Below are 19,684 nucleotides of genomic sequence, written 5' to 3' on the forward strand. Positions count from 1 at the left end.
CAAACTATTTCTACTCAGCTCTTCTACTGCTGTACCCGTCTGCCTGAAATAGTCTGACCCATACGTATGTGACAAATGCAGCAAACACGAAATGGCTGTACAGCCACAACACAGGAAGTGCTTACATGAAGAAAATAAACGCATGTTTCAATTCCTTTTTCAAGTACACTTCTCATTACGTCTCTCAGGATTATGATGTTGACTGCTGTTTCCTCACATTGTGCATCATTTACAACAGTCGAATGCAAGTTAAGGTGTTGAAAAACCAGCACAGTCTCCATTTATCTGGCACTTCATTTGTGACAGTTGAGAAATATATATCTAAATTTCCGATCAGCGTTTCAAGCCTCGGTGGTGCAGTAGGTAGCGCGTCAGTCTCATAATCAGTCAAGCTTCCAATGTCAGAGCAATCTGAAGGTCGTGAGTTCGATCCTCACCCGGGGCATTTCTTTTTTTCTGGTTTTCCTTCATAATCATTACCATATTTGTTTCAAACTATTTCCACTCAGCTCTTTTACTGCTGTACCCGTCTGCCTGAAATATTCTGACCGATAAGTATGTGACAAATGCAGCAAACACGAAATGGCTGTACAGCCACAACACAGGAAGTGCTTACATGAAGAAAATAAACGCATATTTCAATTCCTTTTTCAAGTACACTCCTCCTTACGTCTCTCAGGATTATGATGTTAACTGCTGTTTCCTCACATTGTGCATCATTTACAACAGTCGAATGCAAGTTAAGGTGTTGAAAAACCAGCACAGTCTCCATTTATCACGAAATGGCTGTACAGCCACAACACAGGAAGTGCTTACATGAAGAAAATAAACGCATGTTTCAATTCCTTTTTCAAGTACACTCCTCCTTACGTCTCTCAGGATTATGATGTTAACTGCTGTTTCCTCACATTGTGCATCATTTACAACAGTCGAATGCAAGTTAAGGTGTTGAAAAACCAGCACAGTCTCCATTTGTCTGGCACTTCATTTGTGACAGTTGAGAAATATATATCTAAATTTCCGATCAGCGTTTCAAGCCTCGGTAGCGCAGTAGGTAGCGCGTCAGTCTCATAATCAGTCAAGCTTCCAATGTCAGAGCAATCTGAAGGTCGTGATTTCGATCCTCACCCGGGGCATTTCTTTTTTTCTGTTTTTCCTTCATAATCATTACCATATTTGTTTCAAACTATTTCCACTCAGTTCTTCTACTGCTGTACCCGTCTGCCTGAAATAGTCTGACCGAGAAATATGTGACAAATGCAGCAAACACGAAATGGCAGTACAGCCACAACACACGAAGTGCTTACATGAAGAAAATAAACGCATGTTTCAATTCCTTTTTCATGTACACTTCTCATTACATCTGTCAGGATTATGATGTTAACTGCTGTTTCCTCACATTGTGCATCATATACAACAGTCGAATGCAAGTTAAGGTGTTAAAAAACCAGCACAGTCTCCATTTATCACGAAATGGTTGTACAGCCACAACACACGAAGTGCTTACATGAAGAAAATAAACGCATGTTTCAATTCCTTTTTCAAGTACACTTCTCATTACATCTGTCAGGATTATGATGTTAACTGCTGTTTCCTCACATTGTGCATCATATACAACAGTCGAATGCAAGTTAAGGTGTTGAAAAACCAGCACAGTCTCCATTTGTCTGGCACGTGATTTGTGACAGTTGAGAAATATATATTTAAATTTCCGATCAGCGTTTCAAGCCTCGGTGGCGCAGTAGGTAGCGCGTCAGTCTCATAATCAGTCAAGCTTCCAATGTCAGAGCAATCTGAAGGTCGTGAGTTCGATCCTCACCCGGGGCATTTCTTTTTTCTGTTTTTCCTTCATAATCATTACCATATTTGTTTCAAACTATTTCTACTCAGCTCTTCTACTGCTGTACCCGTCTGCCTGAAATATTCTGACCGATAAGTATATGACAAATGCAGCAAACACGAAATGGCTGTACAGCCACAACACAGGAAGTGCTTACATGAAGAAAATAAACGCATGTTTCAATTCCTTTTTCAAGTACACTCCTCCTTACGTCTCTCAGGATTATGATGTTAACTGCTGTTTCCTCACATTGTGCATCATTTACAACAGTCGAATGCAAGTTAAGGTGTTGAAAAACCAGCACAGTCTCCATTTATCCCGAAATGGCTGTACAGCCACAACACACGAAATGCTTACATGAAGAAAATAAACGCATGTTTCAATTCCTTTTTCATGTACACTTCTCATTACATCTGTCAGGATTATGATGTTAACTGCTGTTTCCTCACATTGTGCATCATTTACAACAGTCGAATGCAAGTTAAGGTGTTGAAAAACCAGCACAGTCTCCATTTGTCTGGCACGTGATTTGTGACAGTTGAGAAATATATATTTAAATTTCCGATCAGCGTTTCAAGCCTCGGTGGCGCAGTAGGTAGCGCGTCAGTCTCATAATCAGTCAAGCTTCCAATGTCAGAGCAATCTGAAGGTCGTGATTTCGATCCTCACCCGGGGCATTTTCTTTTTTCTGTTTTTCCTTCATAATCATTACCATATTTGTTTCAAACTATTTCTACTCAGCTCGTCTACTGCTGTACCCGTCTGCCTGAAATATTCTGACCCATACGTATGTGACAAATGCAGCAAACACGAAATGGCTGTACAGCCACAACACAGGAAGTGCTTACATGAAGAAAATAAACGCATGTTTCAATTCCTTTTTCAAGTACACTTCTCATTACGTCTCTCAGGATTATGATGTTAACTGCTGTTTCCTCACATTGTGCATCATTTACTACAGTCGAATGCAAGTTAAGGTGTTGAAAAACCAGCACAGTCTCCATTTATCTGGCACTTCATTTGTGACAGTTGAGAAATGTATATCTAAATTTCCGATCAGCGTTTCAAGCCTCGGTAGCGCAGTAGGTAGCGCGTCAATCTCATAATCAGTCAAGCTTCCAATGTCAGAGCAATCTGAAGGTCGTGAGTTCGATCCTCACCCGGGGCATTTCTTTTTTTCTGTTTTTCCTTCATAATCATTACCATATTCGTTTCAAACTATTTCCACTCAGCTCTTCTACTGCTGTACCCGCCTGGGTGAAATATTCTGACCGATAAGTATGTGACAAATGCAGCAAACACGAAATGGCTGTACAGCCACAACACAGGAAGTGCTTACATGAAGAAAATAAACGCATGTTTCAATTCCTTTTTCAAGTACACTCCTCCTTACGTCTCTCAGGATTATGATGTTAACTGCTGTTTCCTCACATTGTGCATCATTTACAACCGTCGAATGCAAGTTAAGGTGTTGAAAAACCAGCACAGTCTCCATTTATCTGGCACTTCATTTGTCACAGTTAAGAAATATATATCTAAATTTCCGATCAGCGTTTCAAGCCTCGGTAGCGCAGTAGGTAGCGCGTCAGTCTCATAAGGACTCCTGTGGTTACCTCCCTTGAATTGGAGGTGTATGGACGAATTTACGAGAGAGTGACAAGTTTTGTCGGAGGTCGTCATTTATAGGGACGTTTGAACTTGAATTTGGCTCTCAAAGGTAGGATAATATTTACAATGTAATTGTACGTGAACCTGCCTCGTTAGCAAGCACTTAGGTGCGTGCTTTATACGGTCTCTGAACTGTTGACGTCTTGCTGACTGGAGAGAAAATGGCGGACTCTTATTCAAAAAGAAAATATCAGAAGGATTGCACAATTGAAGTTCATGTAGGAGACAACAGAGTTGTAACCGCAAGTACGCTTTGCAATGTGTTGTTGGAGTATGTATCTGATGTGTGGGCATGTGTGTTGAAAGGCACAGATTGCTTTGATGTAACAGTCCCTGACGGCACCGAGGCAAGGATTCTTGCTGAACCAAATGACTTAATTATAGAAGATCAGAAGATCTCATTCAGACTGCTTCAGAGTGACAGTGTAGTGGTGTCATTTCTTCATCTCCCACCGTACATCGATGATGAGGAAATAGAAACTTCTCATTAAGAGAGGAATAACTATGAAAAGTGACATCAAGCACAGAACTCTTAAAGGCACACACATTTTTGATGGTACAAGATATGTGAGGGTGGTATTTCCCCCTGAATGTAACTCATTACCGTATTCAATGGGGTTTAACACCCTGGATGGATACAGGTATTTTAGAGTTATACACAATAACCAAGAATGGTTATGCTTCAAGTGAAATTCTGGAGGTCACGTGGTGAAGGATTGTCCTAACACCAAATGTTATAAATGCAGTGGAAGTGGACACATTGCCAGAAATTGCAAAGCAGAAGAAAATCAGGAACGTAGTTGTCGTATCTGTTTTCGTTCAATTGAAATCTGCAACTGTTTCTCCGATATAGAGGATGAGGAAAGGTTTACTGATTCTGATTCAGAGTTGGAGAGGGAGGTAACCCCAACAAAATCCTGGGATGAGGTTCCTCTGGAACATATTTCTGCGTCAAGGGAGAATCATGCAGATGGAACAGAAGAAACCAAGAGAAATAAAAAAGAAGAGACAAAATTACAAGCAACTGTAATAACGGCGAAAGAAGATAATACGCAAGTAATTCCATTTGCTGAGGATATTTCTGATTGTGAGAAGGAGGACAAGGACACCACAGACAAGAACGCTTTGCGTCAGGAAAGCCTGGACACAAGAGAAGAGGATAAAGACATTCAAAAAACCAACCGGTGTATCATCTGCAAAGTGGACAATTGCCTCGCGTAAACGTGCAAGAAGGCACAAACTGCAGCCTAAATTATCAGAGACGGTATTACAAAACAATGACTTGAAAAATAAAGTGAGAGAAAGTAAAAAAGACCAACAAAAGAAAAAGAAAGCAGAAAAGGTCAATGACAGAAGAGAATTATCAGGTGTGTTGGAAAATGTTATGGAAACTCCATAATGTTGTCTAGTAAGCATCTATTTGTCTTTTCTGCAATGGTCACAATATGGTCATGGAATGTAAATGGACTCCGGGATATAGCCAAAATGCAAAATGTATTTGCACTAATTAGGAATTCTCAAGTCAATATTGCTTTTTTGCAGGAAACGTTTTGGTCGGATGAATATATAGAAAAATATAAACATTTGTGGGCAGGGACTATTTTATATTCTAATGCAGAAAATGATAGAAGAGGTGTAGCTATATTAGTCTCAGATGGTTTTGAGCAAAATGTTAAGCTGCTTAGAAAAGATGAAGAAGGAAGATTAATAAAGGCTTCCCTAGCTATTGAAGATACATCAGTTGCTTTATTAAACGTGTATGCCCCAAATGAGAGTAAAGAGAGAATAGATTTTTTCAAGAATTTGACAACATGGATTGAGAAAGAACATATAATTTGTGCTGGGGATTTTAATGAGATATTAAATCCTTTACTTGATACAGGCATCTACAATATATCGTTTAACATTCAAAGTAGCAATGTTTTCAACGATTTTCTCTCTGACAACAGCCTAGTTGATATATGGAGATATAAAAATTATGACAAAAAAGAAATTACCAGAATACAGTCTGTGTTAGGAAGTATGAAACAATGTAGAATTGATCGGATAATTGTTTCAAGAGATCTCATGACAAGTGCTGTAAATAGTTACATTAGATATTCCTCTGTGAGCGATCACAGTATAGTAGCCCTCAGATTGGACTTTTCTTCAGTAGAAAGAGGTCCTGGGGTATGGATTTTTAATAATCAGCTTCTGGAAGATTTCACATTCTACTTACGAATTATTGCATTAATAGAGGAGGCAAAACAATGCCCTGTACTTAAAACAGATCCATTGATATGGTGGGATAACTTAAAATACAAATTTAAAACATTTTCCAGATTATATGCATCTAAGAAAAACAGGGAAGCAAATGCTGATTATTATGAAATTCAGAATAAGCTTAGAATTGAATATCATAAAATATCCTCCATTCCTGGCTATAAATCTACCGATTTACAATTATTGAAAAATGAACTAGAGGTGTATGAGAATAACAAATGCAAGGGTGCTATTCTCAGGTCAAAAGCTCAGTGCACGCTGGAGTCAGATAGAAACACCACTTACTTTTTGAACCTTGAAAAAAGTAAACAACAGGCTAATTCAATAAAATCACTATACAAGGAAGATGGTACTATAGCCAGGAACACAGAGGATATTTTAGATACTGCTCAGCAATTTTACTCATCCTTATCTACTGCTGAGCAATGTGATTTCGTAAAACAACAAAGTCTCATTGATAATATTGAGAAAAAAACTTTCTGAAGAAGGAAAACAATCATGTGACATACCTATTTCTCAGAGTGAGCTTACAAAAGCACTCAAAGGATTGAAAAAGAATAAATCACCGGGTCCGGACAGCCTAACTGTTGAGTTTTTATTTAAAGTTTTGGAATATTTTATGTCCCTTCTTTTTAGAAGTTGTAGATGGTATATACAAAGAGCATAATCTTTCTCGCTCCATGAAAAAGAGTATTATTAGTTTATTTTATAAAAAGAAAGGTGACAAAAGGGACATTAAGTGTTACAGACCTATCTCATTGATTAATGTAGACTCTAAGCTCATTTCTAGAGTGTTGTCGTTGAGATTGAGAAATGTGATGGATTCAGTTGTCTCCCCTGAACAATCTTGTTGCATACCAGGAAGAGACATAGCCAGTAATCTACATTCTGTTAGAGATGTCATTGATGTTGTCAGTAATCATAATGATGACTCCTATCCCATTAAAATAGATCAAGAAAAAGCCTTTGACAGGGTATCGCACCAATATTTATTTCTATTTCTTAGGAAATTTAACTTTGGAGATTTTTTCATTTCATGGATTAAGATCCTATATACTGATATAAAGAGTTCTGTGAAATGCAATGGTCATTTGACACCATACTTCACTTTAACTCGTGGAGTTAGGCAGGGGGATCCAATGAGCTCTATGTGTTGGAATCAGAGCCACTGAATTTAATAATAAAAAACAATCCTGATATTCATGGAATTAACATCAGTAATGATATTAATTCTTTGATATACCAACATGCTGATGACACAACAGTTACTGTCTCAGATGTTAACTCTGTCCTAGAAACATTTAGTACAGTTAACTTATATTGTGAGGCAAAGGGGGCAAAAATCAATATTGAAAAATCAAAAATTTTGTTATTGGGTAAAACAAGGTTTAGAGATTTTTCAATCAACATTCCGGTTAAAGTGAAAAGAGATTGTATAGAAGTATTGGGCATTTATTTCGTCATCGACAAAGCGATGTGTGAAACTTTAAACCGGAGGAAGAAAATAGACAAAATACAAGCACTGTTAAATTCATGGCTGCGTAGACAATTAACCTTACAAGGCAGAGCCATTGTTATGAATATCCTTATGAGCTCTCGTTTGTGGTATATGTTCACTGTACTACCTGTTCCATATTGGGTGGAGAATAAATTTACACAAATGTTTAGAGACTTTTTGTGGCATAACAAACCTGCCAAAATAGCACACGGTACATGCATTGGTGTTTGTTTAGATGGGGGTCTTAATATACCAGATTTACGTTTAAAAAAATATGCTTTAAGGCTGAAATTACTGAGAGCCTATGTCAATTGTCAGCTCAGTTCTATTTGGAAACGATCATTTGTATATTTGATGTCACATCTTCTGAAAATGAACTTAGGAATTGATGCTTTATCCCTTGAATATGACAAAGCCTATTTACAGAATATAAGTCCATTTTATGCAGAGTTACTAGCTGCATGGAATGAATTGAATGAAGGAAAAAGACCATTACTTAAAAAGGTAGATGATATCATGAATCAGCCAATATTTAAGTGAGTGAGTGAGTGAGTGAGTTAATATTTAACGTCACATCGGCAATATCGCAGCCATATCGTGACGAGAACATATATGACAAAAAAGAATATGGATATTATGAAGAACCTGTCTACGAAGAACAGTAAAACCACTAGATTATCATAGTTAGTATTAAAACTAGCGTGGAAACTTAAAAAATGATAGTATCACTATTTGGACAGTACAATATAAAAACAGGCTATAGATCGCCAACAACAAAGGGTAGATCACCATACCAGGGACCATGGGGACTTACAGTACCTCTGCTACCTGCATGGTCCCTGGCTGGATTTACACCATCCCCTAAGCTGTTGGCGACTGTATGCAAGATTAGCCATAAATTAAAATGACACATATTCTACGATTTAAAAAAAAGTGGAAGATTCAATCTGACTTAAACCGTTTTGGGACTTACGTACCCTCTCAGGAGTACAATAATTTTACGGTACTTCAACCCCCTTCGAGGATACAGCCACTTCCAATCATAAAATACTTATTTATTTACATGTCAGTCAATACATTCTTTTAAAAATGCAATAATTAAATGAGAATGTACGTTACTAGAAAGGTCCTTCATAGTTCTTGATTTAAAATAATTGTCCCTTGTGATGGAATATTCAACACAGTCAAGTAAGACATGCCTGACCGTGATGATTTCATCACAAGGGATGCGGAACGGAGGAGCCTCACCTTTCAAAAGATATTCATGCGTATACCTAGTGTGGCCAATACGACATCGTCGTAGTATGACCTCTTCAAATCTGCACCGACAACCCAAGTAGGTGTAACCAACATATGGTTTTATTGCATGTAATTTATTGATACCTACTTGGGTGTCCCACTTCTTCTGCATCAGATCACGGATGTAACATCTAATTGTAGCTTTATAATCAGTATAGGGAATATGAAGTGGTGTCACAGATTTGTTGAGCGCTGCCTTAGCAGCAAGGTCAGCCAAAGTGTTACCAGAGATTCCAACATGTCTGGGTAACCAACAGAAGACGATGTCGTATTGGCCAGTCGCAAGATAGTTATAAAGTTCAATAATGCCTATTAAAAGTGGATGTTTACATGCTAGGTGTTTAATAGCCTGAAGGCAAGAAAGAGAGTCTGAATAGATTATGTACTGTTTATGTTTAGGATGGCTTTGAATATATTTAAGAGCTGTTAATATGGCGTTAGCTTCTGCTGTAAAAATAGAACTATTATCTGGTAATCTGGAAGATATTGTTCTGGATCCAATGACAGTGGCACAAGCCACTGCGCCACCGTCCTTGGACCCATCTGTAAATAAGGATTTATAATTGCTATATTTATGTTTCAATTGATGATATTCTTGTTTGTATTGTAATTCATTAGTTTCTGATTTTTTAAATGTAGTTAATGTTAGGTCGACTTGTGGCCTAACCATCTGCCAAGGAGGAGAACAAAAAAGACGGGAAGGAGCTTATGTTTTCCAGCTCAATGCCAGCCGAAGAAAGAAAGGGTTTAATTCTGTGCCCGAGAGGTGGAACAAGAGAAGACTTTTTGTTGTACAAGTCCTCGTAGAGAGGATTGAAAACACAGTTATATGCAGGGTTAGATTCGTTAGAGTATAGCTTTGTTATATATTGTAAAGATAAATTTATTCGGCGTTGTGTAAGAGATGGGCTTCAACATACAGACTGTCAACAGGAGAGGTTCTAAAGGACCCAAGACAAAGTCTTAGACCTTGATGATGAACAGAATCTAATAATTTTAAGTTGCTGTTGCAGGCTCCACCATATACGATGGAGCCATAATCAAGTTTAGAACGGACAAGTGATCGATATAGATGGAGGAGGGTAGCTTGATCACCTCCCCATTTAGAATTTGATACCACTTTCAACAAATCAAGTGCTTTCAGGCATTTAGGTTTCAGAGATTTAATATGAGGCAGAAACGTTAGGTGTGAGTCAAACATTAATCCCAAGAACTTGGCCTCCTTCCTTGACAACTTTAATGGGAGTGCCATCTAGAGATAGTTCAGGGTCTTTATGTGGTTTATATTTACGACAAAAATGTATGCAATTAGTTTTGGATTTAGAAAATTTAAAGCCGTTTTCAAGACACCATTTATTTATTTTGTTTAAGCACAACTGCAACTGCCGCTCTATGGTATTCATATTTTTACCACGACAAGAAATATTAAAATCATCCACAAATAACGAACCATCAATAGAATCATTTAAAACTTTCGATAAACTATTTATCTTTATACTAAAAAGTGTGACAGATATATAAAATACTGCCTTGTGGAACACCCTGATCCTTTTTTAATGATCAGACAGGGTAGAACCCACGAGGACCTGAAATTGTCTATCAATTAAAAAGTTGGCTATGAATTGCGGCAAACGACCTCGCAAACCGAAGTCATGTAAGTCTCTTAAAATACCATGTTTCCAGGTTGTGTCATATGCTTTTTCTAAATAAAAAAAGATAGACACAGCATGTTGTTTTTTAATTAGTGCGTTTTTAGCAAATGATTCCAAACGCACTAGGTGATCGACAGTACTTCTATTTTTACGGAAACCACATTGTATATCAGTGATAAGGTTATTAGTTTCCAAGTACCAAACAAGTCGATTATTTATCATGCGTTCCATGGTCTTGCAAACGCAGCTAGTCAGTGAAATAGGTCGATGATTAGACGGATCGGTATGATCACGTCCAGGTTTAGGTATTGGTATACAATTGGTATTGGTACTGGTATTGGTATATCGCGTCAGGCCATGAAGACGGAAATTTACCAGAAGTCCAAATATCGTCAAAAATAGATAAGAGTGCCTCTAAACAGGACTCTGGTAAGTGCTTCAGGAGCTGATAATGGATGTTATCAGCTCCAGTAGCAGTGTCATGAGCTTGATCAAGAGCAGAATGGAGTTCATGAATAGAACATGTTTCATTATAATCTTCCCCATTATCTGAGTTGAAATTAATACTTCTTTTTTCTTGTTGTCTTTGATACGTTTGGAAATTAGGTACATAATTAGAAGAGGAAGAATGTTTAGCGAGGGTTTCATCCAGTTTATTAGCAATATCTAATTTATCAGTAAGCAACTGATCTCCATGTTTAAGATGATGGACACTAGATTTAGTACCTTTACCCTTAATTTTCTGGACCATGTTCCATACCTTGGACATGGGTGTCCGAGAATTTATTTTGGATACATAATTTTGCCAAGATTGGCGTTTCTTCTGTTTAAAAGTACGCCGTGCTTTAGCATTTAAAATTTTAAATTTATTTAAATTATGAACCATAGGATGGCGACGGAAATAATGTTCTGCTTTTTTCCTTGCCTTCCTAGCTTGTTTGCATTCATCACTGAACCATGGTTTCCGGATATGTGGAACTGCAGAGGACTTTGGTATACATTCATCAGCTATGGAGTTCAGTTCATCAGAAAAGCATTTAATAGCATCTGGAACGTCAATAAAAAGTTCAGGTTTACGTTTTTCAGCACACAGTGTTTCATATAAAGCCCAGTTAGCCTTTTTAAAATTCCGCCTTGATGATGGAGGAACATCAGATGGAGCTACAGATTTTAGTATAGTAGGAAAATGGTCACTTCCACAGAGGTCATCGTGGACTGACCATTCGAATTCATTTAGTAGTTCTGAATTTGTGACTGACAAGTCGAGAGCAGAATAAGTTCCTGTACCAGGATGTAAATATGTATTGAAACCATCATCATAAATACATAAATCATTATCTGAACAAAATTCCTCCAGTACTTTACCTTTACCATTTCTTGTTGCACTACCCCAGAGTGGGTTGTGTCCATTTAAATCTCCCATAATAATGCAGGGCTTTGGGAGTTGATCATATAGAGCTTGAAGATCGAGTTTGTGAAACGTTGAAGACGGAGAAACATACAGAGAACATAATGTAAACGCAACGTGCAAAGTTAGTCGCACTGCAACAGCCTGAAGATTAGTAGTAAGTGTAACTGGGCTATGGATAACGTTCTGTTTAACTAGAATGAAAGACCCTCCAGTGACCCTGTCACCCTTAGGCGAAAAACAATGGTATGCACTGAACGAACGTAGGTTAAGAACATCTGTCTCTTTCAAATATGTCTCCTGCAGACAAAACGCTGAGGGTGATAAATCTTGGATTAAAAGTTGTAATTCATGGAAATTATTCCTTAGTCCCCTACAGTTCCATTGTATAATAGAATTATGATAATCTATCGTTTGGGAGGATTTATTGGGGATCTTCCCCGTACTTTTTTGGCGGGCGACAAGCTGTGTGCCCTGGAGCGGACGTTTTCAGTCACGTCCATGTCCTCAAGGGATCCATATTTGTTGTACAAATTGATTTTATTGTCTGACCCTTTGGGTGCTCTACCACTAAGTTTTTTCAAAGAATCTGGCTTTGTACCTTTGCCTTTAGAGAGTTGTTTAGACTTTGTAGGCTGAGATGATGCGTTAAGATCAGAGGATGTTTCACATTGGCTTTGAGATGTACTAGGAACTGATTCTGTTGTTTGGGTCGATATTGCAGGTGAGAATATCAGAGAAGATTCCGTTTTAACCCAGGTCAGGTTTGTCTGACAGCATACAGATGACGTTGTTGTTTTAGCGGTTACAGTTTCTGACGATGTTCTGGTGATAGAAGCATAGCTCTCCTTATGTTCTGAGCTTTGAACTAGCTTTTTAGCTTCCGCAAAACTAACGTTTTGAGTGAATTTTATCCTATTTATCTCCATTTGATGTTTCCAAACAGGACAACTTTTAGAGTAGGAGGAGTGGTCACCCGCACAGTTTGTACATTTTTTAACATTACTGTCACAATCTTCTGTTGTATGTGTCTTTTCGCCACAGTGAGCACATACAACAGACAATGTGCAAGTATTGACGCCATGACCGAACTTTTGACATTTACAACACCGCAAAGGGTTTGGAATGTACACGTCCACATTGATGTTACAATAACCTGCTTTAAGAGATTTTGGAGCAGTTGGTGAGGAAAAGGAGAACAGGTAAGTATTGGTGTTAGTTACAACATCATTCTTCCGGATTGTGAAACGTTTTACATTGCGTACACCCTGATCTTTCATCTCAGAGATGCTGTCAAGCTCTGTCATATCCGCAAACAATCGGTCACGATCTCTGATGATTCCCTTGCTCGTATTCAGTGTTTTATGAGCCGTAGCAAGGCCCTGTATACCCTTGGATATGGCAAAAGGGTTCAACTTTAATGGAGTCTTGTCAACAGGTTCAATTACAAGAAATCGTGGCCAGTATTCAATTGACGTGGGCAGTCTTTGATCAGTATCAACTGGATCAGTGTCTAGTTGTCGTTTGGTTTTTTAGGAGGGTTTTCATAAGCCATGGTTAATTTCCAATAGTTCGTCATCCGAGCTCCCCACCCACCACGGAGTATCACAAGGACAATGCTAAAAACAAGTGGGTCTCCAACTTGCAGCACCAAGGATACTCGGATGATATACTCCAGCAGAAGAGTTATTAATAACACATCTACCAGATTGGCCCATGAGCCACCGCCTTTTGGCATAAGACTCTAGGCAAAGTGCAAAACATCATACATCAAAATCATAAACATGTATAGAGAACAATTCTGCCAAGACCACAAGTAACACATTTTCCAAACAGATTAGTGTATTGACAAAAAAATAAGTCCATACACAGGGCTTGGCGTGACCAGCAGATTGGTTGAATCGGGCCGATTCTAAAACCCGTCTAGGTGAAGTAAGGGCCAAAGTGGTGTGCTGGGCAAATGGAACGCAGTTTAAAGCCCATCTGTCCTCAACCACCAGGATCCCGTCCTCCAGCGACACGGGACGCAACCCACGGCCAACAGGTTGCCCAATTTAGTCGCCTCTTACGACAAGCAATGGGGTGCTGTGGACACATTCTGTCCCGGGTCCTCACGGGAGAAGAGCACTTAGCGTTACCCAGCACCCACCACGAGGAGGTGGCTCTTCATGGGTGCCCAATATTTAAGAATTCATTGATTACATTCAATGGAAAAAACTCTTATGTTTCAGTCATTTATTTCAAGTGGAATTATTTGCATCAAGCATATTTGTTTTGAAGTTATTCCAAAATTCATGTCTGGACACATTATTGTTAAAATAATCCATGACACCTTACCTGAGATGGATGTAAGTACCATAAACAATGTTATGGCATTATTTTATTAGCGCTTCCGTCAGAGTGGAAAAAGATCATTTTGTCAGAGGTTGCCACGAACTCCCCATCAAGAGACATAACATGCACTGTTCAAAACCAGGATCTGTCTGTTGATTTATTCACAACAAAATTTTGTTATGAAGTTCTCAGGAAAAAACATTTCAAGGAACCAGTAGCTATCGCTTGGTGGAATCAGCTTGCACTGGATATTAATTGGAAAGATATTTGGATGAATGTATGGGAAAAAGATAAATCAACAGACTCCATACAGTTAGATTTTAAAATTGCACATAATATTCTTTTCACATATGATAAACTTCTAAAAATTGGACTGTCAAACACTGATGTTTGTCCAGTGTGTCACATACAAACAGAAGACATTTTACATCTGTTCATCTTCTGCAAGGAGTTATCGCACTTGCAAGAACTCATCATTGAAATGTTGACAGATGTGTGCCAGGACACAGGCTTTAGTTTTGGACAGTTATCTATCTGGTTATTGTTTGGGTTCTTACCAGAAAAGAAGTTGTCGTCTAAAGCATTCATGGACCTTGTATTCTCAATTTATCGTCTAGCTGTATTTAAAAGGAGGGTGATACTGAGCCAAAACATGATTTCATTTCACATGAGGGCATTTTTCAAATCATTGATAAGACGTCATTTTTGCCTGTTGTTCTTTAAATATTCCAAAGCAAATGAATCACACATTTTCATTCAAAAATATGTCATGAGCAATACATTCATATCGTTGGATGGAAATGAGATTGTTCTCCACTCACCGTTAGATTAGAATATTACATAATGCTTTATAAATACAGAGGTAGTCAGATTAGCTACATTAAATATATTATACATTCATTCGGGTATATTTCTTCATTGTAACCTATAAAAAACTTCTGAACATTTCTATGAAAATATACTTCCTCTCTTTTCAATTGAAATGTTACGCACTGCCACCCCAAATCTGTGATACATATTTTATTTATGGGGTGGTGCAATTCTACAATTTTGTGAATAAATATTTTAATGAAAAAAAAAGCGCGTCAGTCTCATAATCAGTCAAGCTTCCAATGTCAGAGCAATCTGAGGGTCGTGAGTTCGATCCTCACCTGGGGCATTTCTTGTTTCTGTTTTTCCTTCATAATCATCACCATATTCGTTTCAAACTATTTCCACTGAGCTCTTCTACTGCTGTACCCGCCTGGGTGAAATATTCTGACCGATAAATATGTGACAAATGCAGCAAACACGAAATGGCTGTACAGCCACAACACAGGAAGTGCTTACATGCCCATAGTGTTACATTGCTTATACACCAACATTTTGTCCCCCCCCCCCCAAAAAGGTTATATATCATATATCCACACTCTGCAGCCATGCAATAAATATAAGCTAATATTCAACGTCAGTTTCTCACTGTGTTCACTTGTTCATCAACATTCTAGTGCTGTGCATAAATAATCTATATTCCACTGTGATTTTTATGAATTGGTTACATGTCAACGTTCCTGTATTGATGATCAGTCAATGGTCAACATTCCACTGCACTGACTAACATTCACTGTTTCTGCTGCTCGGTATTGGTTACATGTCAACATTCCTGTATTGATGATCAATGATCAATATTCCACTGCCTTGATTAACATTTACTGATTCAGCTGCTCGGTATCGGTTACATGTCAACATTCAAATGCAATGTATTGATGATACATAAATATTCTGACATCCTATATTAGTTACCCATTAACACTAAACAATTCACTGCAAAGTCAGCATGAAAGTTGAACATAGTGCAGTGACTCATTAGTTGGAGGTGTGTGCTCAAAACTCTCAGTTTAACATCTCAGAACAGATAATTACATCATTTTAAAATTGATGGACCATATATTTCTTCATAATGAATGTGTTAACCACTAGATACCACTAGACTATCTGTCAGCTTAAGTGACCCAACCAATCCATGAGCCAATACTACCGACACCAACACTTTGCACTTTGCCGATATCCAACACTTTGTCACATTACCGATGTGTCTGCCGCATGACCGCCTATCAACATTTTGTGCATTACCGATCATAAACGCTTGGACAAATTACCGATATGTGTTCTACATGGCTGCCAATCAATACTTTGTGCATTACCGATCTCAAACGCTTGGATACATTACCGATATGTCTCTTCCGCATGATCGCCAATCAACACTTTGTGCATTACTGATCTCCAACGCGTGGACACATTACAGATATGACTTCCACATGGCCGCCAATCAACACTTTGTGCATTACCGATATCCAAAGCTTGGACATATTACCGATATGTCTTCCGCATGGCCGCCAATCAACACTTTGTGCATTACTGATCTCCAACGTGTGGACACATTACAGATATGACTTCGAACATGGCCGTCAATCAACACTTTGTGCATTACCGATCTCCAACGCGTGGACACATTACAGATATGACTTCCACATGGCCGCCAATCAATACTTTGTGCATTACCGATCACCAACGCGTGGACACATTACAGATATGACTTCCGCATGGCTGCCAATCAATACTTTGTGCATTACCGATATCCAAAGCTTGGACATATTACCGATATGTCTTCCGCATGATCGCCAATCAACACTTTGTGCATTACCGATCTTCAACGCGTGGACACATTACAGATATGACTTCCGCATGGCCGCCAATCAATACTTTGTGCATTACCGATCTTCAACGCGTGGACACATTACAGATATGACTTCCGCGTGGCCGCCAATCAACTACAGCCACAAGACAGGAAGTGCTTACATGAAGAAAATAAACGCATGTTTCAATTCCTTTTTCAAGTACACTCCTCATTACATCTGTCAGGATTATGATGTTAACTGCTGTTTCCTCACATTGTGCATCATTTACAACAGTCGAATGCAAGTTAAGGTGTTGAAAAACCAGCACAGTCTCCATTTATCTGGCACTTCATTTGTGACAGTTGAGAAATATATATCTAAATTTCCGATCATCGTTTCAGGCCTCGGTAGCGCAGTAGGTAGCGCGTCAGTCTCATAATCAGTCAAGCTTCCAATGTCAGAGCAATCTGAAGGTCGTGAGTTCGATCCTCACCCGGGGCATTTTCTTTTTTCTGTTTTTCCTTCATAATCATCACCATATTCGTTTCAAACTATTTCCACTGAGCTCTTCTACTGCTGTACCCGCCTGGATGAAATCTTCTGACCGATAAATATGTGACAAATGCAGTTAAGGTTTTGAAAAACCAGCACAGTCTCCACTTGTCTGGCACATGATTTGTGACAGTTGAGAAATATATATCTAAATTTCCGACCAGTGTTTCAAGCCTCGGTAGCGCAGTAGGTAGCGCGTCAGTCTCATAATCAGTCACGCTTCCAATGTCAGAGCAATGTAAAGATCGTGAATTCGATCCTCACCCGGGGCACTTCTTTTTTCTGCTTTTAGTTCATAATCATCACCATGTTATTTTCAAACTATTTCCACTGAGCTCTTCTACTGCTGTACCCGCCTGGGTGAAATATTCTGATATTCTGTTATAGCATCATTTACCCCAGTCGATTGCAACTTAAGGTGTAGAAAAACCAGCACAGTCTCCACTTTTCTGGCACGTGATTTGTGACAGTTGGGAAATATATATCTTAATTTCCCATCAGTGTTTCATATATATATGTGACAAATGAAGCAAACACGAAACGGCTGTACAGCCACAACAAAGGAAGTGCTTACATGAACAAAGTAGACGCATGTTTCACTTGCTTTGTCAAGTACACTCCTCCTTAGATCTATCAGGGTTATGATATTGATGCCTGGAAGTTTTAAAACTAACCGAGATTGGATTTAAGGGATTTAAATTATTACAAGATTGTTGACCCTGTAAGAAGCTAATTAAGCTCTGGTAAGCTTTGCAATCGTAGAGTATTCGTTGTTTTATAATGGCTGAATATGAATACAAACACCAGTGGCTGATGGAGTGATGTAAATACAGCTGGATTCCATGCAGGTAGCAAATGTGCTGGTCTGCATGTCCGTACTGTGGTGCTCCCCGATTTCATAATTATTGTTTTGTCTTGTTTTGAAATCATGTTTTAGTGATAGATGCCAGTTTTAATTGTGGATACTGTAACACTCATTTTTTATTTACTGACCTTTGTCGACGAACGATTTCAAATGATTACCTTGTTTTTATTGCTATATGTATGTAATGAACCGATGCGATGTCCAGTTTTTACTCTGTCACCTAAAGTCTCCAGTCTGATTCCCACACCAACACATTCCACACCGCACACCACGGAAAATCCTCCCCCATGATACATGACAAGGACGATGAGTACCACACAATACTCAGATGATCTTTCTAGCGAAAAGGAAAACCTGTCCCTCCGAAACAAACATTAACATTCAAATGATACATGAGTGTTTCAAATCAATTGAAAAATGTCGTTCCAGATTAAACTCACATTACAAAAGGGTTTGGAATCGCAATTATCACATCCGTAGGCAGACGCACTACCGCACGGCCATCGGACCGACGAAATTAAAGGTGTTAAATTATCTACTTATAGTTACTGTCATTAAATTGATTTTACGGGCGCTTCAGTTACTGTCATGCAGCTTCATTAAATGATCATCTACATTGTAATTATCCATCATTGACGGTATTTATGTTGGAGAAAACACTTCTCCTCGGTTTGGTAGACAATGTAAAACGATCAGAGTAGGGAAATCCGTCTCCTTTACTTATAAACGATAGCTGACGTAAAGAAATATACTGAATCACAAAAGAAACTTCACAAAATGTAATGTAAAAAATAATGAATACGTTTTCTCTAATGATACATCTATGTATCCGAAATGGGATCCCTATCTTTCAACTCTAGAAAAACATTAGCAAAGCCCAAATAAACCAATCCATTCTTCGTACAAATGACGTTAGTGCCAAATCAGGTTTTGCACGCGTAGTCTATCACGTGACCTTCGCATGGAAGTTTTCTTCATTAGCACGTGTTTGCATTGGCCTCAAGAACTGGAAAAAACACTTTTAAACCACAATTCTAACGGTACTTTAAATGCCACGATTGTGTGCAACGTGAACGTAACGTTGGCATGCTGCAAGCGGAAAGATCAGTTATTGACGTCGCAAGAGCAATGGGATGCAGCAGTCGTACTGTGAATGACTTGCGAGGTCGTCTACAACAAACTGGCACCACTTCTGATCCCCCAAGGTCGGGTCGTCCACCTGAGTGAGTGAGTGAGTTAATATTTAACGTCACATCGGCAATGTCTCAGCCATATCGTGACGAGAACATTTAATACTGAAATGAAATATTTGGATGCTATAAAACCCTGTCAACGAGGGACAGTAACACAACTAGAATATCACAAATGGGATTAAAACTAGTGTGGAAAGTTAAAACTAATATCACTATTCGGACAATACAACATAAAATCAGGTTATAGGTTGCCAACAACTGAAGGTAGATCACCATACCAGGGACCATGGAGACATACATTACCTTTGCTACCTGCATGGACCCTAGTTGCATTTACATCATCCCCTCAGCTGTTAGCAATTTAGTCACATCTAGCCACAAATTAAAAATACACATATACTACGATTAAAAACAGTGGAAGTCTAAACGTACATGGAATGTTTTGTCACTTACGTA

General features: G+C 38.6%; 2 non-coding genes across 2 annotated transcripts; both read left to right on the forward strand.

Moving 5' to 3' along the window:
- The first annotated feature begins 1,727 nt into the window (after positions 1–1,727).
- Positions 1,728–1,827, forward strand: Trnam-cau (transfer RNA methionine (anticodon CAU)). Its single transcript has 2 exons — positions 1,728–1,764; positions 1,792–1,827. It is a non-coding gene; the product is annotated as a tRNA-Met (tRNA).
- A 15,192-nt stretch (positions 1,828–17,019) lies between these two features.
- On the forward strand, positions 17,020–17,119 carry Trnam-cau (transfer RNA methionine (anticodon CAU)). Its single transcript has 2 exons — positions 17,020–17,056; positions 17,084–17,119. It is a non-coding gene; the product is annotated as a tRNA-Met (tRNA).
- The last annotated feature ends 2,565 nt before the right edge of the window (positions 17,120–19,684 follow it).

This window comes from Haliotis asinina, chromosome 2 (assembly GCF_037392515.1).
Source record: "Haliotis asinina isolate JCU_RB_2024 chromosome 2, JCU_Hal_asi_v2, whole genome shotgun sequence".
NCBI lineage: Eukaryota > Metazoa > Mollusca > Gastropoda > Lepetellida > Haliotidae > Haliotis > Haliotis asinina.